Source organism: Dermacentor silvarum, chromosome 9 (genome assembly GCF_013339745.2).
Source record: "Dermacentor silvarum isolate Dsil-2018 chromosome 9, BIME_Dsil_1.4, whole genome shotgun sequence".
NCBI classification, from domain to species: domain Eukaryota; kingdom Metazoa; phylum Arthropoda; class Arachnida; order Ixodida; family Ixodidae; genus Dermacentor; species Dermacentor silvarum.
Window position 1 is genome coordinate 142,463,992 of NC_051162.1, and position 10,039 is coordinate 142,474,030.

Consider the following 10,039-nt stretch of genomic DNA (forward strand, 5'->3'; position numbering starts at 1 on the left):
TCTAAACGTTCCTTATTTAGTTCTTTCGAGAACAACCAATATTCAAGGGAAAGAAAAAGAAAAGACTGGGATCCTTGTGAGAGTAGCACTTGGTTGTGAAATAAAAAAAATGTTTTGCGCATAAGGCTGCCTTGCACGCCTAAGCTATGCATAGTCGTGCACACATTATGTTTTACCTCGGCATTTTGGGAAGGTGTTAATTGCTTATTAACTCCCACAAATATTTCTTGCATCATCATGTTTGCCGAACTGTCCTTGTGTGCTTTCACGAAAAAAATACTATAATTACAAAAGAACTAAAGGCCATATGCGAGTTAAGCGCTTCGATTGTTGTGTCAAATAGTTCGGTCAATTATGCTGTTGTACAAGCATGCGGCGACCAGCCAACGTATCCACTATAGAGAAAATAGCTTTTTATATTATCACAACTCTTAGATATACAGAAGCAAATTGTAAAAAAAAAATTGTGTACGCAGTGGGAGCGCCCAGAATGATTACCACTTGTTCCTCCGTTTTGTACGGTTCGTTTCCAAAAAAAAAAAAAACATTCTCAAGATGTCTTACCTATTTCAGTTCGTTCAAATTACAAGAACGACTCAACAGAATAGCTTGAATTTTCTCAGCACAACAGCTCTTAGCCTAGCTACAGTTAGTATATAAATTAGATTTAAAACACCGAGCGGAAGTGAATTAACCACATGCTCTTTCCCTGTACGTAAATAGTTCCTAGCTTGACTGCCAATAACTGAGTTGTCGGTCTTACGTAAAAGACATTTCTTTTACAGCAACTTACATCTTTGCGGTCTTTACATGTCAGAATGACGCCGAATCAGCTTTGGACAGAGTTGCTGCGCTTGTCTTCTAACATGAGGCCTTACTGCGCTTCCATTTATAGGACAAGGCACGTCGTCAACTGGCACAACGCCCCAGTTAACTGCCAAAGGGCAATGACAGCATGACAATGACGTTTCTGTTCGAATCACTACTGATGCCCCGAGTTTTTTTGTCGCACATTATGAGTCACGTGCTAGCAGCAAAAAAAAAAAAAAACATACCCGGCTCTCCCACAAGATTTGAATGTCTAATAGATATACAGAAATGACATAAAGGAGTGAGCAAATAAGACAGTACGCACACACATGTACATCCTTACGAGCGTTTAGCATCAGCACGCCTGAATGAACAATCAACAGGGTCAGTGACTTCAATTTTTCACTTATTTCAACATGCTACCTGAGCAGAGGAGCTTTTTCGAACTCCTCACTATATGCAAGCGCACTCGGTCGAATTTATTGGCGCGCCGGGCGCCGGCTTCTGCACGTGCCGTGGTCATTGAATACCCGCTCATTGTTTGCCTTCGCCTTTCCCTTCTCACCCGATCGTCAAACATCATTTTCTCATTTCTTTTCCTCTACAGAGCAGGCAGCAGCTATCCAAGCAGTGTGAACCTCTGGCCGACCCCTCTGCCCATGTCTCGATAAACCTAATCTATACGAGTTTATATCTACTCGCATTTATTAATGGACATGGTAAGGGTTGTTTCTGGCGCAGCAAGCTCGCTTTTTTGAGTTCGCCAACCTATTGCATTGTCGGTCTCTATGAATGCACTTAACCTTCACACGTGTACAGGGAACCTTTACTAAAGCGACCAACCCGGGCACTTGAAGGCAGCTTCGCCGTTTGTCCACAGAGTCATCGAGTTCGTGAAAAGTGTATAGGCGGATGGACATGTATGGAAGATTAAGGTTCACCTATATGCCACCAAAGGTACTTTCGAAAGCACACATGGCCCGTGCTAGAGCAAACATTTCTAGTGCTGTAGTTTCAGGGAAGCCGCGTGTCAATACGACAGCAACTTCACGGACGCATTGGAAAACGCATTGCAAACATGTCGGCCTTATAATACATTTTATTGAATCTTTATGAATTTAGAAAGGGAAATTATCAGACGCACGACTCCCGCCCGGAGCCACCATGGAGAGATTATTCAGAAAACAAGTGTTCTACAACTATCAAGCTTGCTTTCTCAGAAACCCTATAGGGTTTCCTTTGTAGCTTCATGCTTTGTAACTGTGTATGACAATTTTGCCTTTCGTGAAACTTCGTCCATCTTGCCGGCTTCCGTGGACCTTATTTCCCATAAATAAAGGTACCGCCCCACTGTGTATCACAATAATTGACAACATTTCATATGCTGCATCTGATATGATTTGTGAATGCTGCCTTTTAAGAAGACTGTACATCCAGCGAGTCGCTGCTGAAATGCTTTGAAAGACGCATCTGTGTTGATACTTCATTAGCCACATCACTAAACACTTTAAGCCTGACTCAGCAGTTTAAAAACATGTTGTTTCCAATTCAATTAAGTTTCTTTTCTATTTGCTCCCATACGCTATTCCATCACGGTACCGCAAACAATCACGCACTTTATCGTGCCTGGAAATGAACAGCTGATTGATCGAAAGTTCAAGAAGAGAGAGAGAGAGAAAACATTTATTTAGACCATCGAGGTCGTTAAAGAAAACGGCGCACGTGGAAAGCGATGGAACACTAAAGGCCAGATGTGTGAAAAAATAACAAGAAATGAACTGAATTTCGAATTCGTACCCGGATATCAAGACCTACAAGGTCGACGGGACGACTACAACCCGGAAGACGCCAGGGAAGAAACGCTATAGGTCGAAATGCGCCGGCAGACGGCGGAAGAGAAAGCGGAAATGAAGAGCGCACCATGTCGCGACCTAACAGGAAGCGATGTAACACCGGAAGGCCGCTCTGACGTCACTGCAGAAGACAAAGCCCAACAGTACACCCCGGCGAATCCAGGCAACCAGATGGGATACGCGGAGTGCGAGCTGCATAAAATATTGCAGAAATTTTACAAGAGTACGACGTCATACCACAGTCGACGATTTCGCATACACTTTGGGCAGTGCGCTAAAGTTTAGAAGGTTCACAGTAAAAGTGAAGGAAATGAATGTTGTAGAAAGGAGAACCCTGTTCCTATTGAAAGATAGGACAAACCAGCCACATGAAGCGAAGAAAATGAGGGGAGAGAGAGAGAGTGTCTTTGCCCATCTAGCTTCATATTCTCAATATGTTTTGCAGAATTCAAAGGAGAGACATAAGACAATACAGAGTGGGTGAAGCAAGGAGACACATAACAGTGCAAGAAAGTCGAATGGTCTCACCACTACAGTAGCTATATTTCTGCGACACCGCACGCTGTTGTGGTTGCCGGTGCGTTTTCCAATCCTAATTTATTCCTTTCAGAGTTTACTGGGAGTCTCTTAGCATGAACATGAACGTAGAAAATTATAATAGACCACACCTGTTAAACAGCGGTCGTTTCAATTGACCGCGGCCAATGAATTAGTTTACTAGCAGTGCTGCGCGATATTTTTTAACTGGGTGAAAAATGAAGACGACGTTGGGATCGGTGCTTTCGGTCGTTCCACGTTCAACCGTCTCTCCATCACAACCACTGTAGCAATAGGTACCATTGTAGCAATTTACGTAACCACCGACTCAAGCACGGGTGGTCACCCGCAAGGTTATTTCAACAGTTCAATCAAGCACTCTCCTCGGTTATAGGCGGTGACTTGCTTTCTTTTAAAGCAATTAGCATTGCCTATCTCGACAGGTTTTCCATATTGAATCGACTGACAAGTGGGGAAGAGCGAGCAGAAGAGGAGAGGGTTTTGATGAGGCCAAGCTAGCGGAGTGACGGTACATGACCGGGAGAGGATAGTGGTATCCGCGTCTCTAATTGGTCCGCTTCCCCTTGGATATACCTTGCGGTGGCGCATCGACGATTGCGGTGACGTGGAAAGGCACGTTTGATAAATAAAAATTTGGCAGCGCGATGCCAAGTAGGTGCGGAAAGGGCGCAACAATGTTATACTGTCGAGCAAAATTTTTCTTATAGGCGAAGAAATTAATTTTCACCGGCAGATTCTAGCAGCATCTGCGAGAGCGATTAGTTGGCAGCCACCTTCTAGACCTTTCGGAACAGGGCTACTCCACGGCTTTTCCAGAAAACGTTCGGTTTAGTTCGGCATAACAGTGCACCTTCACAGTGTACACGTCACTTTTACGTGGAGAGTTTTCGTGGTTTTGTGTAGCGGCGTGACAGGCAGGCGAAGTAGGCGTGGCCCGAAAACATTCTGACCAATCGGCGAAGGCTAATGTTGATAAAAGCCTAAAATCTGAAATACATTTTCCTTCTTTTCTTTAACCTAATCATCCATAATCAGTGTGTACACGCCACGTTGAGATGGAGCGTTTTCGCCGTTTTCATGATGCATATTGACAGGCAAGCCAATTCGGCCTGGCCCCCAAACATTTTGACGAATCGCGGTGGGCTAGCGAGGAAAATGGAATGGAAACAAATTCGAATGGATTTGCGTAATAGTGCCTCAAATTGCTTTATTATTCTCGCTCAGCATAATTTCAAAGTATGTCGTAGTACATTACTCTTTTTTCCGGTCTATTACAATTCCTTTAAACCAAAATTTCAGGAAATATGCCTCTCTGCTTGTTTTGCGTGAAAAACGTAATGGTGTTAAACTTTTACAACAGAAACTTTCTTACCGTGGTTGAAGAAGCGCATCGATAGGTCTCCCAGAGGCTTGTCTAGACGTGAGTGGGCCTTGTTTGTAAAGTAGCACTGCAAAGAAAAGAACAAATTAGTTTTTCAGCATACTCCATTGAATTGCCTTAACTGCACAATTAAATATAGTTGGCTATAGTGAGGTCTTCTGACTCAGCGCCTTAGATTGCTAATAACTAGGAACACGTGTATGTTCATCCGGCGTGCTTTGGCATTGGAAATAGTTAGATGACAGAGGACAGGAGAAATTAAGGTTGCATCAGTGGGGCTTGTTTCTTCCGCTGACATAATTGAGAATGCGGATGATTGTTATAAAGATAACAACAACCGTTTTTAGGTGTAGAGGCGGGGAAGGGGGGTTATAGTTCGGGGCAGTGGCCGGCCTTGCCTGCATTTTTGAATCCACGTACATATCCGGCATCCTAACGGCTGACTAACAGGCACGTCCGCTGACTTATCAGCAAAAGGTGTCATTCACGCACTCATACCTTCGGTTTGCCATATACGTTCGTTCCTCGTTTCAATCACCCATGTAACATGCTTGCCATTCAATTCATGCAACCATATCATCATCAGCATCATCATCATCATCATCATCATCATCATCATCAGCCCATATTTTATGTCCACTGCAGAACGAAGGCCTCTCCCTGCGATCTCCAATTACCCCTGTCTTGCGCTAGCGCATTCCAACTTGCGCCTGCAAATTTCCTAACTTCATCATCCCATCTGGTTTTCTGCCGACCTCGACTGCGCTTCCCTTCTCTTGGTATCCATTCTGTAACTCTAATGGTCCACCGGTTATCCATCCTACGCATTACATGGCCTGCCCAGCTCCATTTCTTCCGCTTAATGTCAACTAGAATATCGGCTATCCCCGTTTGTTCTCTGATCCACACCGCTCTCTTCCTGTCTCTTAACGTTAGTCCTAAGATTTTTCGTTCCATCGCTCTTTGTGCGGTCCTTAACTTGTTCTCGAGCTTCTTTGTTAACCTCCACTCCATTCATGCAACCGTATACGTTGTGTTAAGTGCGTGCGGCATTCACACCCTCCATTCCATTTATTCACTCGCTCAAATAAACAGCCGATAGAGCCATATATGGTAGGCAAGCCAGCCGTATCCTGGATCCCTACTAGCATGCTTAGATTCATGTCATTCTACAGCACGTAGTAAGATAAACAGGAGCGCCGACTCCGCCGCCGCGCAACGCATTCGCTCGGGACGAACCGTGCAACGCAAATTACACATCGCGTAGCGCCATCTGTCGAGGCGCGTGGAAAACACTCAACAGCTTGCTTCCATGTGCGCATGCGCTGAGTGGCGGATACCGGCAGCGACGGCGGCGGCGCAAAACGGGCAGCGCGGCACCCGCAGAGCGTGTCGTCTGCTACAAACGTGGACCCTCGGCCGTCTCAATTTGACAGCAATCAAACACAAAAAATATATGCGCACAAATAATAAAAGCGCAAATAAACACGCGGTAGTGCTTTTATACACGCATACGAAACATTTTTAGATGTCTTTAGAGGAAACAGACGATAAATGATGCTGTACAAAAAGATAACAGAAGTATTTGTTTTTCACTCCTCTACGTCTGCGCGGAAGCGAAGGTGCGAAATTTTCGTCTTCTTCGCTTTGTTTACCATGTCTGCAGTATGTTTATTCATGCCTGACGGAACAAGGTATCTTGATACTTGTGCGTGAAGAGACTGAGCAACAGGACGGTGTTTTATTCCTGGCTGTAAATCTGGTTATGGCAAAGGACGCAAGAAGTTTTCGCTCTTCGCTTCGCCATCTGATCCTCGACTACTGCACCAGTGGCGTAAAAAAATTGCTGAAATAAGCGAGCGCTTAAAACAATGGACAAAATTTGTGCGCGACACTTCGAGAAGCACCCCCCCTCCGCACGCACGCACGCACGCACGCACGCACGCACGCACGCACGCACGCACGCACGCACGCACACACACACACACACACACACACACACCACACACACACACACACACACACACACACACACACACACACACACACACACACACACACACACACACACACACACACACACACACACACACACACACACACACACACACACACACACACACACACACACACACACACACACACACACACACACACACACACACACACGTGCTTCGGGCGTGCACTACAAGTACTGCACGCCGGTCGATATTAATCAGGGTGCGCACGCTGCTGCCACCAGCAGGCCAGCAGACGAACCTGGTCACAACACAGATCGAGCTTGGTTCCGAGAAGCGCAAAGGTCACACACTGCCATCCACTAGCATCGTACACGCGGCCGCTGTGTCATGCACAGGCCTGCCTTCCTTTTACCTCATCGGGACGCGAAACAAGACACAGAATTTGGCCAGAACAAGTCAGCGCATAGCTGCACTGTATTGCCGCAGTAGCATGTACGAACTAAATAGGAGGAAACAAGAGAAACTTGTAGGACAAAAATAACGAATTAATGCTAGCTGCCAAGCAACATATAGCTTTACTGTAACCCCTGGTACGTATGTGAAGCTTTTGTTTTCACGCCACGTATTTCCCCTATCAAAGGAGCCAGTGACCAGCGTTGCTCAGTCTCCCTACCCTGCTCTGGCTCGGGATCTGTCATATTCGAAGGGGACTGAAAGAAGCTTGCTCTGTATGACGCGCTGATTTTTTTTATTTTCGGGCAAGTTCGAACCTAATCGGTTTGCCGTGATACCATCCATACTGGCTGTATATTTTGAGAACTTTGTCGTAGGCGCATTTGCTTGGAGTATGTTGTTTCTCGGTGGCGATGCTTCTGATGCAGAGTTTCGCAATGATTACAGTCTGGTGCAGAATTTTCCGCACATACCAAGCTTTATGCTTGTCAGGTTTTCTTTAATAGCGTCCAGTGTTTAAACATAGTTTGCAGAGGCGTATTTTACACAGTGGTCTAAAGCCTACAGCCCCCAAAATAATCATTTACAAATAAGTTTTCAAACAGTGAAACATCTCCTTAGAGTATCACACTTTTGTTCCTCGTCGTAAGCAAACATAGCCGTAAGTCCTTTAGTGCTCTGCAATTCCTGACATGAAAGTGTAAGAAAATCACGATAGGTGATTTCGTAAATCATGTTCTAGGTCGTCACCTAGACGTCACCATAGCCAGTTACGCAGCACCCCGAATCAAGTGCGAGCGATCTGCAGCGAAAGAAAATATGTGGTTCCATAAATAAGGTTGGACAGCACGTGACAGGTCAGAGCTATGAGATCAATTTAGGCACAAGATCTGCACGGGACAATTCTTACGTGTAATAATTTTGTAGGCAGTTGTCTTCTCAACACTGGCCCTGTTCACAGTGCGAGAAAATAATTTCTGGCAGAACAGCCCAGGTAAGCAAGATATTGTACGAAAATAAACGTATAGCGGCAGATATGAACGTTATTCAGCCTCCGAATCTGAGTCTCGAAGAAAATGTACATATTTTGCGACTGCAATGTTAATCAAATCTTTGGCAATATGGGCTCATTTTTAAAGCCTATAGATTTGGTTGGTCACTGTTATAGGATTGCCGTGGTCTGGCGGTCGAGTATCTCACCAAATGAAAGGAGCACTTGCTCTCACGCAAGAGCTAACCGAGTTGCTGGACACGTTCTTCGCCGAACGCCAAATGACTCGTTGAGACGCACGTGCTCTCGCAAGTGCACTTTGTGGCATCCGAGGGTTTAGGCGCTGTGACTGGCAGCAGTGGTCTTTCGCTTTTCTCGGCGCCATGGGCTGACAGTTGCGGGTTGTGTTCGTCGCACATCTCTTGTCCCTTGTCGAGACAGGCCGTTTCGTCTTGCCAGCTCACTACAGCTTCGCTTAGACCGGCTGCCACATTGCATGGGGTCTGCGTAATGCTAAAGAGAATGGTCGGAGGGGTATCTGGCATCCGTGGGGCACGCGAGCGCAAAAAGAAGCGCGGGTGCACAGTCGTTGTGCCGTCAGCATTCCGTCGTCGTCATGGTATCGCTGTCATTACGCTACATGATTCCGTTGTCGTGACGCCATTCGGTTTATACTGGTGTCCCAGTCTCGCTGCGATCCTATCCATGATCGTCATTTCATTGTAGTCACGCCCTGATCGTCATAGTCGCGTAGTCATTGTCGTCAGGCTGTCATGCCGTCTACTAAACACTTGTCAGCTATAAAGTGCGCCGCCATGATCGAGCGCTGTTATCGACGTAAGCAGAAAACTTGGGAAGCATACTGCTAGTGCGTTTAGATGACTTATACGGTTCGCACAAGTTATTCGCTTCGTTTGACAATCATGGTCGGTGGTCCCTGGACATTTTTTTAGAACCACTAAGTTTTTGCATAAGACTTCCGGTGGAAAATAGGCACGCAAGTACTTAAAAAAAACGTCCTTTTATGCATTGAAGCACAAAATTAACTCGAACGCTACTGCATTTCTCCGCAAAGTTCGGGAATTATCTGAAAAACTGGTGTCATCCTGAAAATTCTTTCCAAGTGGATCCGCCTTGCGCACTCCACGGGTATAATTTGTGAATTACAATATGGATCATAAGGTAATTAGCTAAAATTTCATTAGTGGATGTTTGGTAATCAGTCGAGTATGCTCTTCAATTTTTTTGTGCATGTCTATCTCGTCGATTAGATCAGCTCAGGAACTATAATTGTGCTATCTGCCATAGGAAATCTTTCAAAATTTTTGAAAGTGTAAGCTGAAAAACCCGGTATATATATATATATATATATTGGTTTGTGTTGTGGAGATGACATCATGCGAGGCGACAACCACTCCTTTTCGCTTAACCTACAATGCATATAAAAAGTAGACCTACTCAAACATAAATAACAACGTAAATTTCCGAAAGCGCTTGCGCATAAGTCACCGATAGTTCCAACAAGCACTTTGTACACCGCAGCAGATACGACTTCCAAGCAGGACAGCTCGCATTCGGATCAATTTGGCACACTGAACGTTTACAAGATACACAAGATACAATATCCGAGCTATGCGGCAATTCTAGAAAGTGCCAGGTGTATTTCACAGGACTGCATGGACACGCCTGAACGGGGAGGTAAGCGGCAGCTCACAAGGAGCACACCAACACCAACGATAATTATTTTCTTCCTTGCGCAGCTCAGTTCTACGTTCTCGTGCGCCAAACATCACCCGGCTCCGTCCACAAAGAAACACTCTGTGTAGAGCTACTGTATGTGATACCAAACGTAGTACTTTTGGTAGCATACACAGTAACTGTAGAACTCTGTCTGCAGCGAAGCGCGCATTGCGGGCTGCCGGGCTCGACAGAAATGGATAGCGCGAGTCGTACTGCATTGTTCATTTGCGGGAGCCTGACGTCTCCGACGTCCTTGGTTGGGCCACAGGGAAAGCAACGTAGTGTACATCGG

General features: G+C 45.5%; 1 protein-coding gene across 1 annotated transcript in view; it reads right to left on the reverse strand.

Moving 5' to 3' along the window:
- Window positions 1-10,039, reverse strand: part of LOC119464462 (synaptotagmin-1-like) — a 224,640-nt gene that overhangs the window by 122,532 nt on the left and 92,069 nt on the right. Inside the window, 1 exon segment of the mRNA XM_049655814.1 lies at window positions 4,594-4,669. The gene's annotated coding sequence lies outside the window, so the exon portion shown is untranslated.